Source organism: Petaurus breviceps, unplaced genomic scaffold (genome assembly GCF_028583685.1).
Source record: "Petaurus breviceps papuanus isolate PSGF00001 unplaced genomic scaffold, PetGlider_PUasm1.0 140, whole genome shotgun sequence".
NCBI classification, from domain to species: Eukaryota; Metazoa; Chordata; class Mammalia; order Diprotodontia; family Petauridae; genus Petaurus; species Petaurus breviceps.
This window is the reverse complement of record NW_027185698.1, coordinates 4,108,066-4,134,344: the sequence shown is the minus strand read 5'-3', so window position 1 is coordinate 4,134,344 and position 26,279 is coordinate 4,108,066. Positions and strand designations below refer to the sequence as shown.

Genomic DNA, 26,279 nt, shown 5'->3' with positions numbered 1-26,279 from the left:
ACCCAGAATCCCAATCCAAGACACATTATTGGGGCAGTGCCTCAAGATAAATACATTTGTATAGATACATTAAAAATCCCTATCATCACTACCTTCTTTTTCAAAGAAATCCTTTGAAATAGTTGGAAAATTGTTTACTTGGTAAACAGGCACACTTCTAATCCGCCTCCACATCACCCCAAAAGCAATATGGTCTGCTGCACAGGTTCTTAACCTGGGATCTGTGAATTTTTATGTTTTGTTTCTTTGGTTTTAATTTTTTGATAACTGCACTTCAATATAACTGGTTTCCTTTGTAATCCTGTCTACTTATGTGATATATCTGAAAGCATTCTTAGGAGGGGTCAGTCTTATAGGCCTCACCTCATTGTCAAAAGGGGTTCACAACATTAAAAAAAGGTTAAAAATCTCCCTGCACTACAGACATCAATCTAACATGTGCAGTGGAGACCAAGAAAAATTTCCAGTGACTTCAGCTAAGTCACTTTTCCCATCTTGAATCTCAGTTTCCTCATCTTGAGATGAGAAGGTTGGAAGAGGTACCTCTGGGGATCTCTACAGCTCTAAATCAATTTCCTTAAACAAAGTAGCAAGGTAAATAGGAACTGGCCTGGTTGCAGAAAGACACAGGTAAAAATCCTGCTACTGATCCACACTGGGATACCCCCAAGACATTTTCTATGACTAAGTTACAGGCAAGTAGCTGATCTGCATTGGTAGAGAGTTTCCAAATGGGCAGTTTTCAACTCTAAAAGAAAATGAATAAAAAAAAGTTACTGAAAACAGATTCAGTGACATGTTCCTATTTCTGCATTATTAAGTAACACAAGGGGGGGAAACACCTGAATTTGTCCAATTTTAAGAAAAGAAATGTAGGTCATATTTTCTTCTATTACAAAATGAATCCTCCACTCCAGTCAAGTTTGTTACTGTGGCAGAGAGGAAACCCTGTGTTTTCAAAGGCAAAAAACCACAGGGGCAAAAACAAACTCAGGAAGGTAGGTAACACTAAGCTAGAAAGGTTTCCAATACATTCTTGGCAAGGACCTTTCTATCTGTTATCTGAGGACTAGCCCTTGCTAAGCGCAACAAGGCCTGCTAGCACAAAGCTAACCTTAAGGTAATGATTGGTGGGGGAAAAAGTGGGAGGGGGAGGAGGGAGAGAAGAAGCAAAAAATGTCACAGATCATTTACAGAGATTGGGGGGGGGATTGTAATCTGGAAAGTGCAGGCCTGCAGTGATGAAATCACAGACCTCCTGAAGTACCAATCTAGAGCAGAGCAACAGAAAAAATAATAATCAGTCTTGTACAGTATTTGTTTTAGACAAAAATGTCTGAGCCTGGACCTGTGCTATAGATAACTTCCATTGAGGAAATTCTCTCTATTGACATTGACAACAAAATGTATAAAGACACTAGGATAGAGAAGGAAAAACGTGTACATGTAGGTCATTACCAAACAAGGCTGACTTCACTATAGAATGAAAAGTCTCCTCTTTTAAACATGATAGAATCCTAGAGAAACCATGTTAAAGTACACTTAGAGCTGCAACCCTGGTTATGTGGGTCATATCCTGACTGCCAAGATGTCGCCATCATCCCCTCAGACATCAGCAGAAAATCAAAGATGAGACTGAAAAAAAGACAGCGGCATACATACAGATCCATCCTAGCCAAGGAAACAAAGTGGTGAAACGGAGAAAGATAGAAAATGGGGCAGCCTGTTTTGGCTCAAGTACTGAATCACCTAGAAGGCTATAGTGTGACTTTGAAAGAGTCATTAAAAAAAAAAAAACACTGTCTTCAAGATTCATTAAAACACACACACACACACACACACACACACACACACACACACACACCCCACCACTATCTTCAAGAATGGGCCTCTGTACTCTTGGCACTCCCAGCCCTTACTGCCCTATCCTCATTTTGCTAAATTCCTTTCAAATTTATCTAAGTTTACTATGGATCAGAGCTTGGAAATAAACCTGTTTATTAAACAAGTATTAAATAGCTGATTAAGCAATTATTAGGTGCCAAAATAGCCTGCAATCTATGAGCATCTATTGAATGAATCCATTAAGAATATTTTTGAATGCCACATTTGAAAGGCCTAAGACTATAAAAAAAGAATGAAAGAGTCTGATTCACAGGAAGGTTATACCGGAATACAGTCAACAGGGAAAACAGAGATTTAATAAACACAATCACAGGGGGCAAGAGCCAGTCCCAGATGATACACACCTTTGTTCATGATATTTCATATATTCCTTCACTTGGACTACTTATTCCTACTTATTCTTTAAAGTCCAAATCTATTACTTTCTTCATGAAATCTGTCTTAACCTCTAAAGCACTTATGTAATGATATATGATGAAGTTTTGAAGGCAGTGGATAAATTCACATAACCTGGTAGTATACTTTCCAAGGAAGTACACATTGATAACGAGGTTGATGCACTCGCTGCCAGTGCTGTTTGGGAGGCTCCAAAGGCAAGTATGGGAGAAAAGAGGTATAAGATTGACTACCAAACTGAAGGTCTACAAAGCAGTTGTGCTGACCTCATTGTTGTACGCCTGTGAAACCTGGGCAGTCTACCAGCACCATGCCAGGAAATTGAAGTCATTTTCATTTGAATTGTCTCAGGAAGATTCTGAAGATCACCTGGCAGGATAAGGTACCAGACACAGAGGTCCTTACTCAAACTACACTGCCAAGCGTTCAAACTCTGCTTCAGAGAGCACAACTCCGATGGGCTGTCCACATTGTTCAAATGAAAACCGTATGCCTGCCAAAAGGACTATTTTATGGAGAACTCATACAGGGCAAGTGTTTACATGGTGGTCAGAAGAATTGATACAAGGACACTCTCAACGGCTCTCTCAAGAACTTTGGAATTGATTATGTAACTTGGGAGAGACACTGCATAGGACTGCGCAGCACGGCGTACCCACATCAGAGAAGGTGCTGTGCTCTATGAGCAAAGCAGAATTGAAACAGATCAAAGGAAATAAAGGATGCACAAATTTAGAGAATCCAACCCCAAATGTTCACAGGGACTATCTGTGCCACCTGTGATAGAGCATTCCAAGCTCATACTGATCTGATCAGCCACAGCTGGACATACTGTAACTTAACTTTAGCATAGTGATGCCATTTTGGTCCTCTTCAAGAAGGAAGAACAAGTCGAAGAGGGTATGGGAGAAGATATGGGAGAGAGCAGATTGGAGCAGGGGATATCCTGTGGGACTGCTATTGTGGGGCGGTGGGTAGGGGAAAAACGGGGAGAAAATTTGTAACTCATAATCTGGTGGAAATTAATGATGTAAATCAGAAGTTAATAAAGCATTTGAAAAATGAAAAAAAAAAATTTAAAAAAAGGAAGAAAAACCAACCAATGGTATATGATAAAACTGGAGAAACTATCCAAATCAGTGAGATCAGAGATCCAGCTATATCCATTTGCATCATAACCCCAAGTATTAAGAAGCTATGTCTTATCTTTTTTGTATGTCCCGAGCACTTAGCATACTACTCTACATGCAATGGCAGGTACTTAATAAATGTTTGTTGATGCTTGTTATAGAATAAAGATTTCCATCCCCATGGCACTTGGTATCTTTCTTGTGGCATTTATCTTATTTGCCCTTGTTTAGTCGACAAAGAAACAAACAATAAGGGCCCACTATGTTCCAGACACTATTCTTAGCAATGAGGATACAAAAAAAGACAAAAGTCAGCTCCTGCTCTCAAGAAATTCACAGTATAACAGGAAGGAAAGACACGAAACAACTATGTATAATCAAGTTATATATTAGATATATCCCAAATGTATCTAGTAATGTATTTGTATTAAATCATCTTCTTAACTAGAAACCTTTTAAAGGCAAGGGTTGTGATTTAACTATCATCACTTCTGGAGGCTAGCCCTTAAGAGAGAACAATGAATAGAATACTAACACTTAAATCAGCAAGCCTAAGAGTAGGGCTCAGTTTTGGTACCTATGAGATTTATGACCTGGGGCATATCACTGGTATGGATTTTCCTTATACATAAAAGTAATCAGGCTGGACTAGATTAATGAATGGTTCCCAATCTGGGGTCAATAGAGTATTGAAGGAAATCCATAAATCAAGAACTAAGTCCATAAGCAAAATATCTTCTGTAGACCAAATTCTGCCCACTCATATATTACCATTTTTCAAATGTATAAAGATACTATGATAGCTAATAAATTAGAAACCTATTTTAAAATATTAATGAATTCAGACTAGATTTTGCTCGTGTATTGTCTCAATGTATACCAATTAAATTTAACATGCATTTATTAAATGGCTAATATATGGCCAGGCACTAAGCTAGACATTGGAGAAGCAAAGACCAAAATGAAACAGTACAACTTTTATCATGGGAGCACCATGAAATTTTCTGATTTTAAAAACAATCCTAAAGCTTTGGCACAACCAGAATAAAAATGACCTTTAAGTCCTTTCTGAAGTTCATATTTGTTTGACTGAACCAAGTGTTACTTTCAAGTCCATGTACCATGGGGAGCCAGGATAGAAAGGACATATTGGGCATGTGATTAGAAGGGAATAGATGGGATTAAATGGAGAAGTCTTGTGGGCAGAGTCAAGATGGCCAGGAAAAGGCAGTGACTCATCTGAGTTCTCTCCCAAACCCCTCTAAAGACCTTAAATAACACTCTAAAATAAATTCTGGAGTGGCAGAAACCCACAAAATGACGGGTGAGAATTTTCCAGCCCATGGCAACTTAGAAGGTCATCAGGGTTTGTTGCACCGGGGTGAGAGTGGAGGAAATCCCAGTGCCAGTTATGGCAGTGCAGAAAACCAAAATCAAGTCTCAGGAAGGACTAAATCAGTAGTGGTAATGGCTGCTTCAAGAGTTCTTAGCCCAGAGACACTAACGGCGAGTAGAGGTGGAGGGGTCGTCAAACAACTGGTCAGAAGGTGATTACGGGGCTCTGTTTGCTGGCACCGAGGCAAGTCTCTGTTTTGCCCATACTTGGATCCAGGTCACAGACATGGGTGGCACTCCCAGAGTGAAAAAGGAACACCAGCATACCAGATATTGCCACAGCAGTGAAACAGGGACCTTCATCAGTTCTGGGACAAAAAAGAGTGCTTATGGTCACTCAGATACCAGAGCATGTACCTCTCCTTATAAGAGGTTCTGAAACTCATTTGATCTACTGCCCCCTTTTCCAAAAAAAGATAAAATTACTCAGTGGCCCCCCTGGGATTCTACTTTAACCCTCTAAATTAGTTTTTTTTTTTTTAAATCAGCATCATTTCAAAAAAAATGTATTTTTTAAATGAACATCTTAAATTCAATAATTCATTGAAATTCGTGGGTCTTTTCCTGAATTGAAATTTTGGTGATGCAATATTGTGTCATACTGTAAACAAATCATTGCACACATATTCCTGCTGATGCATCGCTAGATTCCCTGACAATGAGACATACGCTCACCAAGACCTGTGGACTTGACCTCTAATCCTTTATACCTTGCATTTTGTGTGTTTATTTGTAAAATAATGTGATCACAATGACTTTAACTCTGTTATACGACAGATTAAACATGTACAGTTTTTCAAAACTGTCTTCTCTTCTTTCCTTATGTTTCTACTGTCCCCTTATTTTTATTCAATGCCCCCCAATTGCACCCAACGCTACTACTGGCCCCGATTGTTTCAGTGTCCCACAGGAGGTGATAGCATCCACTCTGGGAACCTATTATACCACCTTGAGATAACTGAAAACGTGCAGGTCACTAGAAGTATCTCTGAAAACAGATGCAAAAAACCCTAAAGCTTGGGGCAGTGCGCCCTCCACCCTGGAAGCAGAGACTCACTTTAGCAAACAGTCAAGAAATAGGCTAGAAAAAATGAGCAATCAAAAGAAAAAAAATCTGACTACATAAAGTTACTTGTCCTTCTTTCTCAAAGAGGACCATGAAATCAGAAAGGTGATGCCATGACATGCAAGTGAACTGGATTTAAGTGAGGGAGAGCTATGCAAAGTCACCTGCCTCACTTTCTCCTCCAGAACATTTGGATCAAGTGGCAAGATAGAGATTGGGACAACTGGAGATGGTCCTGGATGAAATGGGAGACTTTGGTCTTTTTAAGCTAAAATCTTTAACAGGGTTCAATCTGACTGAGGCAAAACCCATTCAGTAATTAAGACTATATAAGAAATGAGGCAGAGAATGACCTCCTTTACCTAGTCAATAAAAAATCAATCTGGGAGGGAAAGATCCTCAGGGTTTCTAGTCAAACAGAAACAACTGCTATTTGCATTCACTCTGAAGCAATCACAGCCCAAACAATGACCAAACACCTATGGTCCTTAAGAAAAAAAAAAGGTTTCAAAAGTTAAAATTTACATTCCTTTGGGCAAAGCACCCTCAGGTAAGAGTATGATACCTTTCATAGGCAAAGGGAATATAAAGAAAGGAAAAAAGGAAGAGAGAGAGTAAGAGAGAAAGAGCTGCATTGCCCAACTGAGTCCTGCTTTAACAAAGTTAAAAATCAAGAAAAAGGCTGGAAAAAAATTCTGACTATGGAAAGTTACTACAAGGAAAATCAAAACACATACTCAGAAGAAACTCCTACATCCAAAATCTCAAAGAAAAATATGATTTTGTTTAAGGCCACAGAAGAGCTCAAGAAGGATTTTAAAAATCAAGTAAGAGAAGTAGAGAGAAAAGTGGGAAGAGAAATGAGAGTGATGCAAGAAAATCATGAAAAAAAGGCAACAGTTTGATAAAAGAGGCGGCAAAAAGTGCTAAAGAAAATAACATCTTAAAAAATAGGGGTAGAGGCTCTGGGAAACCCCTTGAACTCTGAATGAATCTTCCCACTTGATGAGGTATTTGCCTAAGTCCATAAGTCTTTCTATAAATTATAGCTAGGCCCAATTCTCTTACTCTTAACCTAGCCTAACCCTCCACTGTCCAGCTACTTCCTACCCTTGATCCTATCAAAATATCTATACCCAAATCCATTACCCTTAAACTAGACTAGCCCTCCATTGCTGTCATCTCCAAGTAGCCTTCAGCTATTTCCCCCCCTTAATCTTATTACTGGAGTCTGACTTCAGTCCCCTCAAAATCCTCATTAGACTCCTCCTCAAGACCCTCCCCAAACTCCTCCTCTAGACTACCCCTAAGTCCTCCCACAATCCTTCTGTATATAAACTCTATCTTGCCTCCATGAAGGGGCTGAGAATTCAATCTAGCGCAGAATCATTCTGTGTCAGATTATTCTAACCTGCTTGTCAATACAAGCATCACAGATATTCAGGCTCCTTATCTACACATTATGGAGAATCTTTAATAAACTTTGCTTTTTTTTTGGCTGAGAGAAGACTTGAATCTAATTCATTCAGCAGGACCCAGTATGTTGGTATTTTGGGGTCTTGAGCACCCCTAAACTCTAAACCTCAACAAACAGACTAAGTCAAATGGTAAGAAAGACAAAAATCCAGTGGGGAAAGGAATGCCATGTAAAACAGAATGGCCACTTGGAAAAAGATGCACAAAAATTCAATGAAGAAAAGAACTCCTTAAAAAATTAATTGGCCTGGGGCTGCCAGGTAGCACAGTGAGGTAAGAGCACTGGCCCCAGAGTCAGGATGACCTGGGATGACCTGGGATCGAATCCAGGCTCTGATACTTAGCACCACACCCAGAAATAACTGGCTGTGCAACCTTGAGCAAGTTACTTAACCCCAATTGCTTTAAAAAAAATAAATGGTCAAATGGAAAAGGAGGCACAAAACCTCACAGAAGAAAATAATTCCTTAAAAATCAGAACTGAGCAAGTGGAAGCTAATGAATCTATATGACACCAAAAAACAATAAAACAAAACCAAAAGAATGAAAAAAAGACAGTAGGAAATATTTCATTAGAAAAACAACTGAAGGGGCGGCCAGGTAGCACAGCGAGTAAGAGCACCGGCTCCAGTGTTGGAATGACCTGGAGATCGAATCCCGGGCTCAGACACTTAGCACCCACCCAGAAACACCTGGCCGTGTAACCTTGAGCAAGTTACTTAACCCTAATTGCTTAGGGGCGGCCAGGTGGCTCAGCAAGTAAGAGCACCGGCTCCAGTGTCAGGATGACCTGGGTCAAATCCGGGCTCAATACTCAGCACCACACCCAGAAATAACTGGCCATGTAACCTTGAGCAAGTTACTTAACCCCGATTGCTTTAAAAAGAAAAAAGAAAAAACAACTGAACTGGAAAACAGAGCCAGGAGAGATAACTTAAAAATTATTGCAGACCTGAAAGGCATAATAAAAAAAAAGAGCCTACACATCATTTTTAAATAAATTATCAAGGAAAATTGCCCTGATAACTCTAGAACCACAGAGTAAAATCGAAACTGAAAGAAACCAACAGTCACCTCCTGAGATCCCCAAAGGAAAACTATCAGGAATATTATAGCCAAATTTCAGAGTTCTCAGGTCAAGAAGAAAATACAGCAAGCAGTCAGAAAGAAACAATTCAAGTATCATGAAGCCATAGTCAGGATACCACAAGATTACAGTTTCTAAATTAAATAAATCGAAGGCTTCGAATATGATACTCCAGAGGGCAAAGGAGCTAGGATTACAACAAAAAATCACCTACCCAGCAAAACTGAAGAAGAAAAATGGGTACTCCATGAAAGAGAGGACTTTCAAGAATTCCTGATGAAAAGACCAGAGCTGAACAGAAAATCCGACATCCAAATACAAGACCCAAGAGAAGCAAAAAAAGGAAAACAGGAAAGGGAAATCACGAGGGACCTAATTAGGTTAAAACTGCTTACATTCCTACCCGGGGAAATGATACTTATAACTCATAAGAACTTTCTGATTATTAGGGAAGTTCTGAGGAGCACAATATAGACAGATGGCAAAGGTAAAAGAGGCAAGAAAAAGTGTTTATAATGGAGGAGGTAGTGGAGAACACCTGAACCTTACTTTCATTGGAATTAGCTCAAGAGGGAATCGCATACACACTCAATTGGGTTTAGAAATCTATCTTGCCCTTCAGAGAGCAGGAGGAGAAGGGGATAAGAAAGGAGGGTGGATTTGGAGAGGTAATTGACAGAAACAAAATACTTTTGAGGATGGAGAGGGTGAAAGGAGAGAGAGAATAGAATAAACTGTGGGGAAACAGGATGGAGGGAAATACAGTTATCAATCACAAGTGTGAAAAAAATTTTGAACAAAGTTTCTCTGATAAAAGGCCTCATCTCTCAAAGGTACAGAGAAATAAGTCAAATTTATAAAAATAAAAGCCATTACCCAACTGAAAACTGATCAAAAAACATGAAGCCAATTTTCAGATAAAGTAATCAAAGCTATCTATAGCCATATGAAAAAAAAACACTCTAAGTCACTATTGAAGTGGAGAAATGTAAATTAAAACAATTCTGAGGTACTATCTTACAATTATTGGATTAGCTAATAGGACAGAAAAGGAAAATTACAAATGCTGGAGGGAATGTGGGAAAATTGAGACACTAATACATTATTTAGAGGAATTTAGAGGAAACTATACCCAAATATTTATAGTAGCTCATTTATGGTAGCAAATAATTGAAAATTGAGGAGATGCCCATGAATCAGGGAATGGCTGAACAATTTGTGGTATATGATTGTGATGGAATCTATTGTGCTATAAGAAATAAAGAGCTAGATGCCCTCAAAAAAATCTGGATATACTTACATGAACTGATACAAAGTGAAATGAGTAGAACCAAAGAACACTGCATACAGTAATAGCAATATTTTATGATGATCAACTGTGAATGACTTAGCTATTCTCTCCAATACAATGAAACAAGACAACTCTGAAAGACTTATGATGAAAAATAATATCTAAGACTGCTCCTTACAAGATCTGGCCCCAAGCTACTTTGGAGGCCTTATCTCTTTAATATCTTAGCCCAAAGCTCTAGCCATTCAGTCCTCAAGTCACTGAACCTTTATTCTTGTAGTTTCTTCTGCATGGAATGTACTCCCACAATTCACCATTGATGCTTGTCAACAACCTACCCAACCTTGCTGGAAGGTTACACAGTCCATGAAGAGATCAAGTGAGCCAGAAGTGATCTCCCCCTTATAAAATTCCTGTCATGCTTTGCACCTCTTGAGAAAGGCTGGCTTTACAGCTGAAATCACTTCAGAAAACCTAGCAAAGGCTAGAGTATCCATATCAATAACTTCAGTGAGGGAAATTTGCAGAGCAAAGTTTGTTTGAGACAACAAAGCTGTGAGGAAAGTTCAACAGGCACCAGTATGGTATGTGTGAGATGATTTGCCAGAGTTCATACAGTTCCTAAGTATAGAGAGGCAGGATTTGAACTCTTATCTTCCTGATCCCAAGTTCAGAATTCTGTCAGCTATGCCATGTTATATCTCATGGCTTCATCAATCTTCAAGAAAATCTTGTGCAATCTAGTGCAACTTTTAAACAGCTAATGAATCTCAAAATTTTATAGAATTTTAATATAATTTATAGAATTTAAGTGAGAGAAGGGTGTTTATAGAAGGGGGAGGTTTATAGAATCAAGTGTTATTAAATGAATTATAATTACATAATCCACTAGATTCTGAATAAGTTTATTGTTTATATTTTATTATTTCTCTGTCTTTTTCACTTCCCTCCTACCCAAATGAAGAAAAATAAATAAATAATTATACTTTCAAAACAAATATGCATAGATCAACAAAACAAATTCCAATACTGCCTATAGGCAAAACTGTATATCTCAATCTGCATCTTGAGTAGCATGCATCATCCTTAGACCTCTGGAATTGTGACCCCTCATTCACACCGTTGTCACCATGAACTACTCTAGATCTACTCCCTTCACTCTGCATCTGTTCCTAGAAGTCATCCCAGTTTCTTCTTGAACTATCAATTTTGTCATTTCTTGTGGCACAATATTCTATCATTTTCATATACAATAATTTGTTTAGCCATTCCCCAACAGGAAGGCTCCCCATTAGTTTCTAGTTTGAGGCTTCTAGAAAAAGAGAAGATGAAAGTTATTTTTGTACATAAGAACCCTTTCTCTTATCTCTTTGGATTATAGGACTAGGCACTGCTGAATAAAAGGGAATGCAGAGTTTAGTGACTTTGGAGACATAATCCAAAATGATTTCCAGAATGTTTAGAATTGGGCAGTGGGAGGGGCGGCCAGGTGGCTCAGCAAGTAAGAGCACCGGCTCCAGTGTTGGGACGACCTGGAGATCAAATCCCGGGCTCAGACACTCAGCACCACACCCAGAAATAACTGGCCTTGTAACCTTGAGCAAGTTACTTAACCCCAATTGCTTAAAAAAAAAAAAAAAAGAATTGGGCAGTGGGGGGGGGGGGTAGAAATGAAGCCTTGAGGCCACATGTGGCCCTCTAGGTCTTCAAGTGTGGCCCTTTGACTGAATCCAAACTTCACTGAACAAATCCATTTGAGGGTTTCCCACACCTGGCATTAGACAAATTTATAGTTCCAACAACAGAGCACTGTAGTAAGCCTGCTTTCCCACAGTCCCTCCACTATTCACTTTCCTCTTTTCTTATCTTTGTCAATCCAGGGGACACAAAAAGGAACCTCAAGAGTTATTTTAGTTTCAATCAACATTTACTGAGTGCCTACTATATGCCAGAAGGCGATAGGCAGCTCAGTGGATAGAGTGCTAAGCTTAGAATCGGGAAGATGAATCTTCCCAAGTTCAAATCTGACCTCAGACATTTATTGTGTGACTCTGGGTAAGTCTCCTAACCCTATTTGCTTAAGGTCTTCATCTGTAAAATGAGCTGGAGAAGGAAATTGCATACCACTCCAGTATCTCTGCCAAGAAAACCCCAAATGGGGTCTCACAGGAGAGTCGGACACAACTGAAAGACAACAACAGCAAACTATGTGCCAGGCACTATGTTAAACTCTGGGGGTACAAAAAAGAGGCAAAACAGTCCCTGCCCTCAAGGAGCTTATACTCTAATGGAGGAAACAACATACAAAGGCAAATAAAGCAATCTACATACAGGATAAATAGAAAATAATTAAGGCATTAGAATCAAAACAGGTTGGAGAAGGCTTCTTTTAGCCTGTCTGTTTGTGATATGGAAAATTTTATCATTTGGCAGTTGATAGCTTGAATCTCTTCCTTTGAAAACTACTTATGCTTATCCTTTGTTATTTCTTTCTTTCTTTCTTTCAACTTTCTTTACTTCCTTTTGACCATATAGAGTATCATACATAACCTTACTCTCAAAGATTGCCCAACAATAATTGGTCCTTGTTTGGACCCAGATTGCCTCAGAGTGAAAGTAAATGTAATTCTTTCTGCTTTGGCTAGAAACCTTGAGGGTCTTCCCCTCTCCCAGATTGATTTTTTTTTTTTTTTGACTAGGTAAAGAGGCCATCTGCTGCCTCATTTCTTACCTACCCTTAATCACTGACTGGGTATGACCTTGGTCAAACTGAGACCTAGTGAAGATGTTAGCTTAAAAAGGCCAAGGTCTACCACTGCATCCAGGGCCATCTCCAGTCATATCTCACCACCGGGCCCAGATGGCTCTGGACCTTGCACAGCCCTCCCTCACTTAAATCCAATTCACTTGCATGTCATGGTCACCTCCCTGATATCATGGTCCTTTACAAGAACAAAGTACAAACAACAACTGAAGAATGGCTCTTAGTCTTATAAATTTGAATCAATTCCTTTTATATCTTAGATATGAGACTATTATCAGAGAAATTTTACATATAGATTTTTCCCCAGTTACCTGATTCCCTTTAATGTGAACTACATTAGTTATACTTATGAAAAACATTTAAAAAATTTTATATATCATAAAAATTGTTCATTTTATCTCCTGGAATCTTCTCAGTCCCTTGGTTTAGCCATGAACTTCTGAAGGACAATTATATAAACCATTAAAGTCTGCATCAATGCAAACTTTTTGATAGTTATTCTTAAATCTAGAGCAAGGATGGGTAGGGTTATGAACAGAATAGAATCTATATAATCCAATCCTTTCATTCTGAGATGAAGAAACAGGGGACTACTGAAGTTAAGTAACTTGTCCCAAATCACAAAGATAGTTAGCAACAAACCTTAGACTAGAAAAGAGGTCAAGGGAAAAGAAAGAATAATCCAGGAAAGGGAAGCAAATGAATAAGAGGTAGCAAAATACAAGGTGCAACCAGGAGAATATCAAAAAGGCTAGTCTGACTGAAGTACGAGCTATCAGTGGGAGTTTGAATGAGAAACACAGGGTGGGCCAGGATTGTAAATCATCTCAAACAACTAGCAGAGGTAGATTTGAATTTAAAACATTTGTTTTTGTTTTTTTTTTAATTTGGTAGGAACATGGAATAAATAAAGCTGTGTACTGGTGCCCAGAACAGTACCTGACATGCTTGCTGACTATGGAAGTGGTAGTGTCGATAAGAATGGAGAGAAAACCATGTATGGTGCAACAATCATCGAACTAAAGTTATCCCTTGCACATCATGGGGGTGAGAGGTGCAGCAGCCTATAATCTGGAAAATCCACATAAAATTATTTGGCCCTCCATGCATACCAGAAAAGAAGTCTGATTTTTCTTCTTTTTCTTTTATGAAGTGTTTACAATACGTACCTTATTGTAAAATTAAGTATTTGGTCATAGGTTGTATCATCTGCTTGCTTTTTGTCATCTGCAACTTCCACAAAACTCCCCAAAAATTCCCATCTAACTTCTTATTCCAAGTCACAACATATCAGAACCACGCAGGGGAAAGCTATGATATGAACGGGATAATTGTACAGTATTACATGATAGCTGCATCATTGGCATGGTGGCAAAGAAATGAATGACATCTTCACAGATATACTTGTCCTATCTGCTTTCATCTTCCACTATTCCTCAGTCTTTATCCAGTCAAGTCAGCCTTCTTGTAGTAAAACACTCTTGGGCTACTTCTGAGCTTTTGTACAAGCTGCCCTAACATTTAACAACTTTCTCCCTAGTTGTGAATTGATCCAATTGTTCTGCGAAAGAATTTGAACCTATGTGAGATCACACTACTAGACATATACCCCTAAGGATGTCAAAGACAGCAAGAAAGGTTTACTATGTACCAAAATGTTGATAACACTTGGCGGCAGTCAAAAAACAAAAAAACAAAATACCTAGAAAGCAGGCACTCTTTCCATTGGAGACTGGCTGAATAAAAGGTGACATGAATGTTGTTGTTTATCCTCCGTTTCAAAGAGAAGCAATGACTTCACAGTGTGACGCCTTGACCCCTGCATGAGCTGGATTTAAGTGAAGCGGAGTTGCACAAAGTCATCAGAGTGAGGTTGAATCATCTTCCAGAATCATCAACGACCAGTGGCAAGACAAAAGTCAGGACAACTGGCAGTGGATGACCTTGGCATCTTCAATGCCTGACCAAGCCCTAAGGGCTCTCACTGCACCCATTCCACAAGGGGAAGTCTCCACATGCTCACCTACCCCAAACATATAAACATAACAGACTACTAGGTTAAATGAAGTGAAGAATATGAGAGATTTGCAGACACATGAGAAGACTAGTACAAAAAGTAGTGAGAAGCACCAGGAAAATAATATTCAGAGTAACTTTATTACCATCACTGAAGCAAACTCTGAGTGCAATAATCAATCTTGGCCCTGGAGATTATGAAATGCACTTCCCTCCATTTGGCCAACTGGTAGCAGACTTCCAAGTACAATATGTTGCAAATATTATAAGAAAATTCATGTGTCAATTGCTTTTCCTTTACAGTTTTTCTTCATAATAAACATATAATGACTCTGTGTATATAGTTAGAAATGACTATAATCTAGAAACAAAATGTTTGTTATATGAAGTATATAATAAACTTTTTTTTCAACATCATATTTTCCTTTCTACTATATTATATCCCTATCTTCCTTGACAAGACAGGTCAAAATTGACCATGGGGAGATTCAATGTGACATACTGAAAACAGTATACTAGATGTTGGGTTCCAGTCCCCATTACCAGTTTTTGGCTTGTCTTTGGGCAAGTCACTTAATCTCCCTAGGCCTCAACTTCTTCTAAAAAATTAGGATAATAACACTATAAAATGGAAATAAGAATACTTATACCATGAAAGCCAGGGTTATTTTAAGAAAAATATTTTCAAAAACTTAAACCATTACATAAATGCCAAATCCAACCTTGGCACTTATGTCTTCTGTCTTGGCTGCTAGGATTTTCTAGGGAGCATTATGTAAGCCTAGCATCTGGCCTGCTCACCTATGGCCTCTGCCTTCCCCTGAGAAGTCCTGCAGCAGCCCCAGATCCACCTGGTTATGGCCTCCTTACTCATAAGTTTTCTCAGGGTGTGCTGAGTCAGCCCAGGATCTAGACCTCAGGTTTCTGTCTTTGTCTCTGGGTCTTCTCCAGCATTCCAGAGGTCATTCACAAGTTAGACTCACTTCAAATTGCCAGGTCCTACAGGACTCCCCTAAGCTTAATCTTTGTCTATTCCTGCCTGCTGAGACTGGGGCTTTGTAGGACTCCATACTGTGACTAGCAACAAGGTTTGGCATCTAGTAAGGCCCTGAAGAGTCTAATTACCAACCCCTCTCAATGGTCTTCTTCAGTCACTGATAATCTGGCCTCACCTCCTCAGTGGCTGGTGTATTCCCACCTGGTCAGGCTTTCCCCATCCCATTGATTCTGTACTCCTGACAGTCATGTACAAACTCTTTTCCCCATCTTCCAATACCCCTTCCCTTTTTCTTATCCCCTTCAGTCCTACCCAAACAAAAGACCCACTTCACTTCTACTAGGTCCTCTAGATGATCTGATCATCTGATTATCAAGTTAATAGACTTGCTTTCATTTTAAACCTCTTCTTTTACTCTTATCTTCTGGCACTTAGGAAAACCTGGATTCCTCCTGATGAAATGGCCTAACTGACCATGATTTTCCAGTATAGGTTGCACTTTCATAAATGCCTTCAACTCACTGTTTGTGATAGGGGTACTCATAATTCTCCTCATTCCTGTTGCCTTCAGACTCTCACTATTATCACCACCACTCAGTAATCTCTCATCTTTTGAGTTTTATTGTATCCTTATTTATCACTCTATCAAGAGACTGGTACTCAGACCGGTAGGATACTGGTTTTTTTCTTCTCAAAGAGTTCAGTGATTGACTCAGTCTCTTTTCATCCCAAATCCTCCCTCATACTAAAATCTTCAAAATACATAGTAATGTTTCCTGACACCCTAAATTCCCAGTCCCTTAATTTGTTCACTTGCCATGATCTACTCTTACATTCCATTTAAGTTATATTCAAGGTTGTATATATGTATCTCATAACCTCATCACCAACACTGTCTTCCTGTTTATCTAAGCAGAATAAAACTTCATGGATGCACACTTACAGCAAACATTGGCATTTAGCATACTGTGTCATTGTAAGGAGAAGAGACAGATAGGATGTGAAAGTGACAAAGGCAATGTGTGGTGCAGAGTGCTGGACCAATCAAAAACTTATCCTCTCCAAGCTAAACATTCACATTCAACAAAAGCAGCAGCCCCAAGGCAACTACCAAAAAAACTTTATGTCAACAGAGTAGAGTGCTTCCCTGAGGTGAACAGTCCATAGCTGTCTTGAAGTGAAGTAGCTCAAAAGAAACATGAGATGCACACATTTAGAGACATCTCCATTCCAAATGTTCATATGGACTATTTGTGCCCGAACTGTGATGGAGACTTCTGAGCTCATACTGATCTAATAAGTCACAGTTGGACATACTGTACCTTGACCCAAACATAATGATGGCATTTTGGTCCTCCTAAAGAATGAAAGACAACAACCAAATTCCTTTCCTTTCAATGTCTTCCTAACTTTTTGCAGTCTGGCTTCTGACTTCAACACTCAACTGAAAAACTTCTATTCAAGATTGTTAATTATCTCCTAATTATCAAACTTAGCAGCCTTTTTTCAATACTCTTCCTTTTTTAAAAACTGTTCTGAAGCTTTCATATTGTTACTCACCCTTTTCTCCTAGATACTTCCTCCCATCTTCCTAGTCACCCAGGCTCACAATCCCTCAATGTCCAATTAGTTGTCAAGCCCTATCATTTCTACTTTTTTAACCCTTCAACTATATGCCCCCTCTTTTTCTCTGAAACTACCACCATTCTAGGTACAGAAGCCTATCACCTCTCATTTCAACCACTGTAATAGCCTGAAGACTAGTCTCTCTACCCCAAGCCTTTCCCCACATCAATCCATCCTCTACTAGGCTGCCAAATTGATCTTCCTAAGGAGCAGGCCTTACCACATAACTCCCCATTCAATAAACTCCACTGACTCTGTATTGCCTTCAAGATCAAATATAAATCCTCTGTTGGGCTTTTAAAGATCTTCATGTCCTGTCCCCTTCCTACATTTCCAGTCCTCCTACACCTTACCTCCTCTACTTTGTAATACAGCAATGGCCTTCCTGGTGTTCAATAAAGACACAGCACAGCCATCCCCTAACCCAGAGGGTTTTCACTGGCTGCCCACCATTCCTGGAATGTTCTACCCTCCTCATCTCTACTTCCTCCTGGCTTCCTTGGCTTTCCTCAAATCTCAGCTAAGATCCCAATTTCTGTAAGAAGCCTTTCCCATTCTCCTAGATCTTAGTGCCTTCCCTCTGTTGATTATCTCCAGTTTACCCTGTAAATATCTTGTTTGTTTGCAAATTGTCTCCCACACAGAGCTGACACAGAGGAGGAAGCTGCCACCTGCATACCAGCTTACATGGACTTTATACTAGTAGTGGATTAGGCACTAATTCTAAGTGTAAATTAAAACTCAAAGCATGCTTCTGTTTAAAGGGAATGGAAGGGTGATCTTGTGGATTAAACTATGGACTTAAAACATGCATAGCTCTTAAGTGAAAAAGTTTCTTGCAGTGCCACTTTTTATACTCATATTGTTGTTGGATTTGTAGAATTTTAAATAAATGACTTGTATTTATGAAAGGTGTAGAGTCCATAAATTCCACATATTTTTCAATAATCACTTCTCCAAGGAAACACAAAATAAGTTAATCTCCAACCATTAATGCATAAGAACATTTCCTGTTAACCATTAAAATGCATGTACCCACTCAATTTTCATCTGTTCTGTCCTTTTTCATAGCTGTGCTTCTTTAAAGTAGTAAAAGAATCAGTCTACGTCAAATTCAGAAAAAAAAGTTGCCTCCCTCATTATACTATGTGAGCTCCTTGACAGCAGGAACTGGTTTTTGCCCTCTTTTGTATGCCCTGTGCTTAGCACAAGACAATTAATAAATGCTAGTTGACTGACTGTAACAGAAATAGTCATACCTTGTTCTTGTCATCACCCACAAATGATCAACTTCCAAGTTCATGAACTCTGAAATTCTTTTATCTGACCACAATGTTTTATCATTCCATCTTTCCCTATGACTTAGGACCTCTAAAGCTATTCTTTGTCCTCACCATGCCCTCCAATTCCTCCACCCCTCAGTCCTTTCCCAAGTCACCATCCAGTACTGGCTACACTAGCATCCCTTTAACCACACTACCTTCATAGTGAATAGGTGTTCTTCACAAGGAATTAACAAAAGATAACAGAGGGCAAAATGCTTTTATGAAGCCCCTCCCAGAGAACAAATAATGGAACAGTTCTTTCTCTAGGCAGAGAGGTGAAGGGGAGGAAAGGGGGGGGTTGGCTACAAGGGCAGAATCTTGTACGTATAGGCAGATGCTACCATTATTTTTACTTAATGTATTTTTTTTAACAAAATAATGGTTCAATTAGATATTGAGAAGCTGGGGAGAGAAGATTCAAAACTTGACCTTGATATGAAAAACAAAAAACATCAATAAATCTAATTATTAAAAGAGAAATATATGAACTTCAAATGTAAAGACCAATCTTTAATCCCAGGCTCGAATCAAAGAATCGGTTTTTCTTCCTCCCTTCAGTCAATCAATAAGGAATTATGTGCCAGGCATTGTGCTAAGTGCTGGTGACACAAAAAAGACAAAAGTCAGTCCCTGCCCTCAAGGAGCTCACAATCTAATGGGGAAAACAACCTGCAAACACTAAGTACAAATACAGCCATATACAGGATAAATAATAAATAACTGACAGAGGGGGAAGAATCATAATTAAGAAAGAATGAGAAAAGCTTACTATAGAAGGGAGATTTTAGTCAGCACTTGAAGGGAGGAAGCCAGAGTATATACGATGGAGAGATGAGGAGGAAGAGCATTGCAGGCATGGGGCAGACAGCCAAAGAAAATGCCTAGAGCAAAGAGATGGGAGTATTTTGTTTATAGAACAGCAAGGAAGCCCAGTATCACTGGATCAAAGAGTATGTGGAGGTGTATTAGATGTAAGAAGACTGCAATGGTAGGAGAGAACAAGGCTATAAAGAGCTTGGAATGCTACAGTGAGGATTCTGTCTGATCCTAGCGGGGATAGGAAGCTACTAGAATTTACGGAGTGGGGCGGGAGTGACATGGTCAGAAAAGAAAGAGCTATAGGAAAATCACTCTGGTGGCTGAATGCCCTCCACTGGAGCACATGGACTGGAGCAGGGATAGACTTGAGACAGGGAAATCGATCAGCAGCCTATTGCAATAGTCCAGGTGTGAAGTAATGAGAGCGTATACTAGGGTGGTACACTTAGGCATCAGAGGCAAAAAGGAGGCATATTATAGAGATGATGCAAGGTGAAATCTTATAGGCCTTAGAAAGAGATGGAATATGGCGGGGAGGGGGTGAGAGATAGTAAGGAGTCAAGGATGACAACTAGACTATAAGCCTAGGGGGCTGGGAAGATGGTACTACTACACTACAGTAAAAGAGAAATTTCAAAGGGGAAAAAGTGTGGAGGAGTTCAGTTTTGGATATACCGAGTTGAAGACGTCTATAGGACATAGAGTTTGAGATGCCTGAAAGGCAGATGTAGGTACAACACTGGAGATCAGCAAAGGAGATAAGTGGATGTGAAAATCATCAGTGTAGAAATGATTATTGAAACCACTTGAACTGATGGAATCACCAAGTAATAAAGGAGAAGACAAGAGGGCCCAGGATAGAGCTTCCTGGGATACCTTTGATCTCTCTGGTTGTCTTAGTATTGCTAAACTGTAATAGCTTATTCTTAAGCTCCAACAAAATTATACTCAGCATATAAGATAACACACTAAAATAGTCTGACCAATTCTCTGTCATTTGCAGATTTATAAATAACTCATATTCAATAGCTTCTCCTCCATCTTATATAGGTCATTTCACTATTCATTAAGACCTGCATGAGCTGGTGAAAACGAAAAATAAAAAGACCGAAACTCAACCTCCTCAACTGCATTACTCAGTATCCACTCATTAAAGATTTCTGGGAAAGGCTGAAACTACTGACTAAGATGAAAATGGCAAAGATTCAGGATGTAAAATAAGGCTTTTCTTGTCATTTGGGGGGGGGATATAGAAGGGAAGCATATAGATAATTTGGATAAAAAGTCATTTCCATTGCATTCATTTTGTAATTATGATTTTAAAAACAAACAAACAATGGGTCATAGGATACACACCCCAAGTCTAAGCCAGCGATTCAGCAAGCTGATAGCAAAGGAAGGTAACCAATACTCACAGACTCTGGGGACTATATCAAAACAGCTCAGTTCAGTGAATCATAGGTAGATATTAAGTCATTCTAGAACAGGAAGCCTTATAGTAAAAAACATGAGCTTCTATGCTCAGGCTCCAAGGCTTTGGGCATAAATCAGCTCATTTCTACATCAAGTACCAAGTTAACATGGAAATATCTAGATGACCAATATGTTCCTAGCAGCCAATGAGTAGGGCAGAGAGATGGGTTGAGGAAACAAAACAAAATAAAGGGGCACCAGGGAAAAACCTCCAGATTAGCAATGAAATAAACCCTAAGGCCAGAAATACAAGTGAGAGATGAATTTTTTTTGTTTGTTTCTGGAACCAAAGTTTTCTTATTGCAAGTCAAAAGGGAGAGCCAACAGAAGTCTAGGTAAAAAAATCTCAGCAAACACCTGAACCATTGGGAATGAAGTGGGGGTTATTTGTCCTGTAGATAGATTGTCTCAGACATGGTTAAAGACTGGAAGAGAAGGCTGCGGAAGTTAAAATGTTAGCAAGTGCCCAACCAAATCCAGAGCAGAGGAATTAGGAATAAATATTATTATTAGGCAGGGAAAAAAAAAAAAGTTGTGGCAGGTTAAGAAGAACTAAGACAAAGTGCTCTGGAGTCAGTATGGAGGTCCCAGATTAAGTGATAAAAACTTTTTGCAACTGATACCCTTTCCAAATATTACAGGATCCTATGCTCTTCACCCAACCCCAAAACCTACCCCTCACCACCACCATTATATTTCTTTTGTATTGCTTTATACTAATCAACCCTTTCAACACTTAAAAAAAATTGCATATACATTATCAGGTACAGGAAGAAGGGAGGAAACTATGTGGCCTTAACCTTGCCAGGATCCTTGATGGAAGTAGGTGAGGAAGTGGTGACAGCAAGAACCCAATAGAGGGCACTGGCCCTGAATGAAACAGTGTTGTCAAGAGACAAGAGTTTTCCCTTTCCCATCTCTCCCCCCAGTTCTAAAGGCCTAGGCTTTTCTGAGAGAGGCATGTAGGTGGTACAATCGAGAGAACATTGGATTTAAAGTCCAGGACACCTGAGTTCAATGCCTGCTTCAAGCTGTGTAAGCCAAGGCAAGTTAACTTCTCTAAGCCTCAGTTTCCTCATCTGTAAAATGGGAATAAGTGCACCTACCTCCTAAAATGATTATGAAAGCATTTTACAAGCCTTAAAGCACTACATACGTGCTTCACATTATTACTTTATCCATATGTTCTCTTTTTTTCCCATTACTACAAGTAAATTAAGAGTTAGCAGCATTCTTCTTTTACTAACTTTTTACTTTCCTAATAAGATACCAAATGCCATTTCCTACATAAAACGATCATATCGTCCTATAGTTCAGGCAAGAGCCACAGGAAGTTTGCATTTGCATATGGATATATCACTTAGGACTATCTTCATAAGAAATGGGTATTTACTTGAAACCAAATGAGAAAGAGCTTTGAACACAAGGTAATTTCTTCATCTTTGCCTTTCTACACCACAATAGTATTTCCCTTGAATGCAGGAACACTTAATGTTCACATACAGCTTTGCTGGCTGCCTATAAAACTACAGAAAAGGAAGTGGTTTCGGTAGAAAAATGCTACTTAAACAAAATCATTCCATCATTCACATAAGTTCCATTTTAGGGTTATCAGAGTTTCTCCTCAGTAGGTTCAAAGGTCAACTGAAGGGCTTAACCAAGGAAAAGGAAAAATAACAAAAGAAATGGTGGATAAGCAGAAATGATGGGACCTTGGGAGGGATCCCATAACAAGGAGACAGCGAGGCATAAACTCTACACAGACGTACAGTAGACCTTGGGAAAATATACTTCAAAGATTCTACAAAGGAAGTCAGCATGAGAAGACTGACTTTCAAAATACTTTCACAGCTTTCAAGAATAAAAATCTGATGACCAAAGATAAAATTATTCTTATGAGGAAAAAAAGAAGAGGGCTAAAAAGACCAATAAATATCACTGCACTGGAAACTCAATCAATTCAGGGTTTTAGGACATATATGGAAGATGGAAGCAAGGCCAGGTAATTGTATTCAAGTCAACAGGTCCAGATAAATATCCCAGTATACCAGAGTAACTTTTGAATTTGAGGGCTAAACAATTGTCTGTGATCTTGAAAAAAACTCGGGAAAAACAAAAGTTCTACAGGACAGGCCTCAGAAAAGCATGCCATTTTCCAAAAAGGGGAAGAAGGTAGAGTCTTCCAAAGCAGGGACTAGCAACCTTTAACTTCATTGGGGGAGGGAAGGGTTATAGAACATCTTATTTAAGGAATCTTGTATGCACTTGAAAAGGGAAGATATTACCAGCCAATGGAGACTCATCAAGCCACACTAGCCTAACCTCATTTCCTTTTGGGGATTTTTAGGCTGTTGAATCAGGGAAATACCAGAAGCTGGGTATGCCTAGATTTCTGTAAAACCTTTGATAATTGTTGCATTATCTTTGTGGACAATTTGGAAAGATGTGGACAATTTTAAAAAGTATTACAAATTTATTTAAACAGTAAGACCCAAAGATCCATGATAAAATCAACTTCAACCTAGAGACTGTTCTCAAGATTGCCATAGCTCTATCATTTCCTCTTTCCATTCAACATATTTACTTAATGTTTTAGATGAAGACAGAGATGGCATATGTACAAAATTTGCAGATGTCATGAATAGAGTAATAGATAATACGGGGGATGACAGCACTGTGATCAAAAAGATTTCCATAGTCCAGAACAGCAAATATGGGTAACAAAATTTGAGAGATAAATATTCTATTTTTTTTTTTTGTACCTATAAGGTGGTGGCAATATGGCTTTGGATTCAGGAGGGGGAAAAAAGACACAAAGGGAAGTGTGACAAGGGAAACAAATTGATCCATTGTGATCTCAGGCTCCATTAACGGAAGCACACTGTCTAGAATAAGGAAGGTGATAAAGTGCTGATATACTCTTTTCTGATCTGGTCACATATTGAGAATCATGCTTTGTTTGGGGGACCTCATTTTAGGAAGTATATTAACAAGCTGGAGTTTCTTCGACAGAACAATTGTGATGGGAAATAGATCTGAAACTATGCCATCCAAAGATCAGTCGAAGAAACTAAGGAAGTTTATTTGGTCTAAAAGAAGAGAAGGAAGATTCCGACAGGACGTTCCTGAGAGCTGTTTTTAATCATCTGAAATGCCATATTGTTGTAACAAAGGAAATTGCATTATATTTAAAGGCAACATAAATAAAGAAGTCATATCAATATGTGAAATGAACTGCATGGAGGCTAGGAGCTTAAAGGAAAAGTTAATCCAATTACAGAAGGCACTAGAATTAAGGGGAATTTGGAAAGGCTTCCTTCTTTTACAAGATGGAGTTTGTTAAGTGAGACTTAATTTCATCAAGAAAAATCATAGGAATGAGACAACATACAAAACAGAGGAAATTGTTTCTCTCCAAACACTTTTAGCTACAAAAGAAAAAAAAGAGATAAATGAATGGGGCATAAGCTGAAAAAAACAATAGGAACATATACTCAGAAAACCAAATAGCCAAAAAAACAGAAATATTAAAAATTGAAGAGAAAAAATGATTTTAGAATAATTAAACTGACAAAAACAAACTTTTTTAAGCGAAAACCACTAACTGAGGAAAACTAAATTGTCAAAATAAAAAAGAAATTCACATCAGGTGATCCGGAAACAATTTATTACAAAATATGTCAACAAAACTAACTTAAACGAAACAGTTGAATTTTTTAAAAAATATATAAAATGATTAAAAGAAAAAGAAATGGAGAATTTAATAAATCACTAATTTAAGTTCTGCAAAATACTTCACATATATTATCTTACTTAATCCTCACAGCCCTGTATTATTACTATACCCATTTTACAAATAAAGAAACTAAGTCTAAGAGATAAACTGATTTGCCTAGGGGGGTAAAGTAATTATCTGAGGTAAAATTTTACTCTGTCAAGCGCCTGTTGTACATAACAAAATATATAATAAACCCACAAAAATCATCATCCTTTCTGTATTCTACCAACAAAAGCCAAGATGAAGAGTTAGAAAAATAAATTCTACTCAATGTAATTAGAGAAGGTATATTATATCAAGGAGTCTAACTACCAATATCCCCACAGGAATCATATGAATATAGTTATAAAACATCTTTATAAAAATAAATTGTGGTGGTCTGGCTGGTATGAAGAACAGGAAGGGAGACAGTATCACCGCAGCACCTGCCAGAGCAGAGGAATTAGAAATAACACCCCTAAGGATCAATCCATGCTGACTGGGAAGATGAGAATAAAGAAAAGACCAGATCACAATCTAGAATACAAAGCAAGAAATCATCCAAACTTTTGGTACAGGTTAAAAAACAGAAAAGTTAAAAATTGAAACCCTGATAGGGTACACAGACCCAGAAGCAAGTGAGGACATCATCTCACTGTGTTAAGAGAGCTCGATACTCAACAAAAACTGTGGGAAGAACGTGAAAGCAGTCTGGAAGAAAGTAGGTTTTATGAACATCTCAAACCCTATCTACTACAATAAGCTTCAACTGTGTAAATACGATGTGGATATAAAGGGCTGATATCATGAACAAATTAGAAGAGAATGCAAGGGCATACCTACCTGCAGAGAGGAAGAGATATTGACTAAATGGGGGATAGAAAAGTTAATAAGGAATAAAATTGAAAAGGTGAGAGAGAGAGAGAGAGAGAGAGAGAGAGAGAGAGAGAGAGAGAGAGGGAGGGAGGGAGAGGGGGAGAGGGAGAGAGGGAGGGAGAGAGGGAAAAGGAGAGGGAGAGAGGGAGACAGAGAATGCAGTTAAAATAAAAAGAGAAACTAACTGGGGAGAACTTTGTAACAGATTTCTCTTTCAATAAATGTCTGATGGCAAAGCCACATAAAGAACTCATACCAATATACAAGAAAAAGGGTAGTAAATAAATGGTCAAAGATTATGAACAGGGAGGAAGAGGAAGAGAAGGAATAGAAGGAGGAACAAGAACAGGAGGAGGAGAAGGGGAAAAAAGGAGAAAGCTATCAAAAGTATATTTTAAAAGCTACAAATGACTAATAAAGAAAATGCAAAAAATTAAAACTACTCACACTCAGATTGGCAAAAAATGACAAAATGTAAAATGACAAATGTCAAAAGGCTTGTGGGAGGATAGGCACATTAAGGTTAGTGAAGCTGTAAAATGACTCAACTATTCTGGAAAGCAATTTGGAAATATACCCAAAAATATCACTCAACTCCTCATGCTCTTTGACCTACCAATATCACTATTAGTCATATGCCCCAAAAAGGGATCAAAGAAAGTGAAAAAAGGACTCATCTGTTCAAACATTTATAATAGTACTTTTTTATTCTAGGAAAGAATTGGAAACAAAGCAGGTATCTATCAACTAGAAAAGGCATGAACAAATAATGCCATATAATGGAAGAGATTATCTTTACACAAGGAACAAAGAGAATGGATTCTGACGAATTCTGGTAAGATTTGAATGAACTGCTATAGAATGAAGTGAGTAAAACCCA

The 26,279-nt window shown here is 38.5% G+C and overlaps 1 protein-coding gene across 5 annotated transcripts in view; it reads right to left on the bottom strand.

Moving 5' to 3' along the window:
• ARAP2 (ArfGAP with RhoGAP domain, ankyrin repeat and PH domain 2) overlaps positions 1-26,279 on the bottom strand; it is a 251,214-nt gene that overhangs the window by 210,674 nt on the left and 14,261 nt on the right. The window lies entirely within an intron of this gene.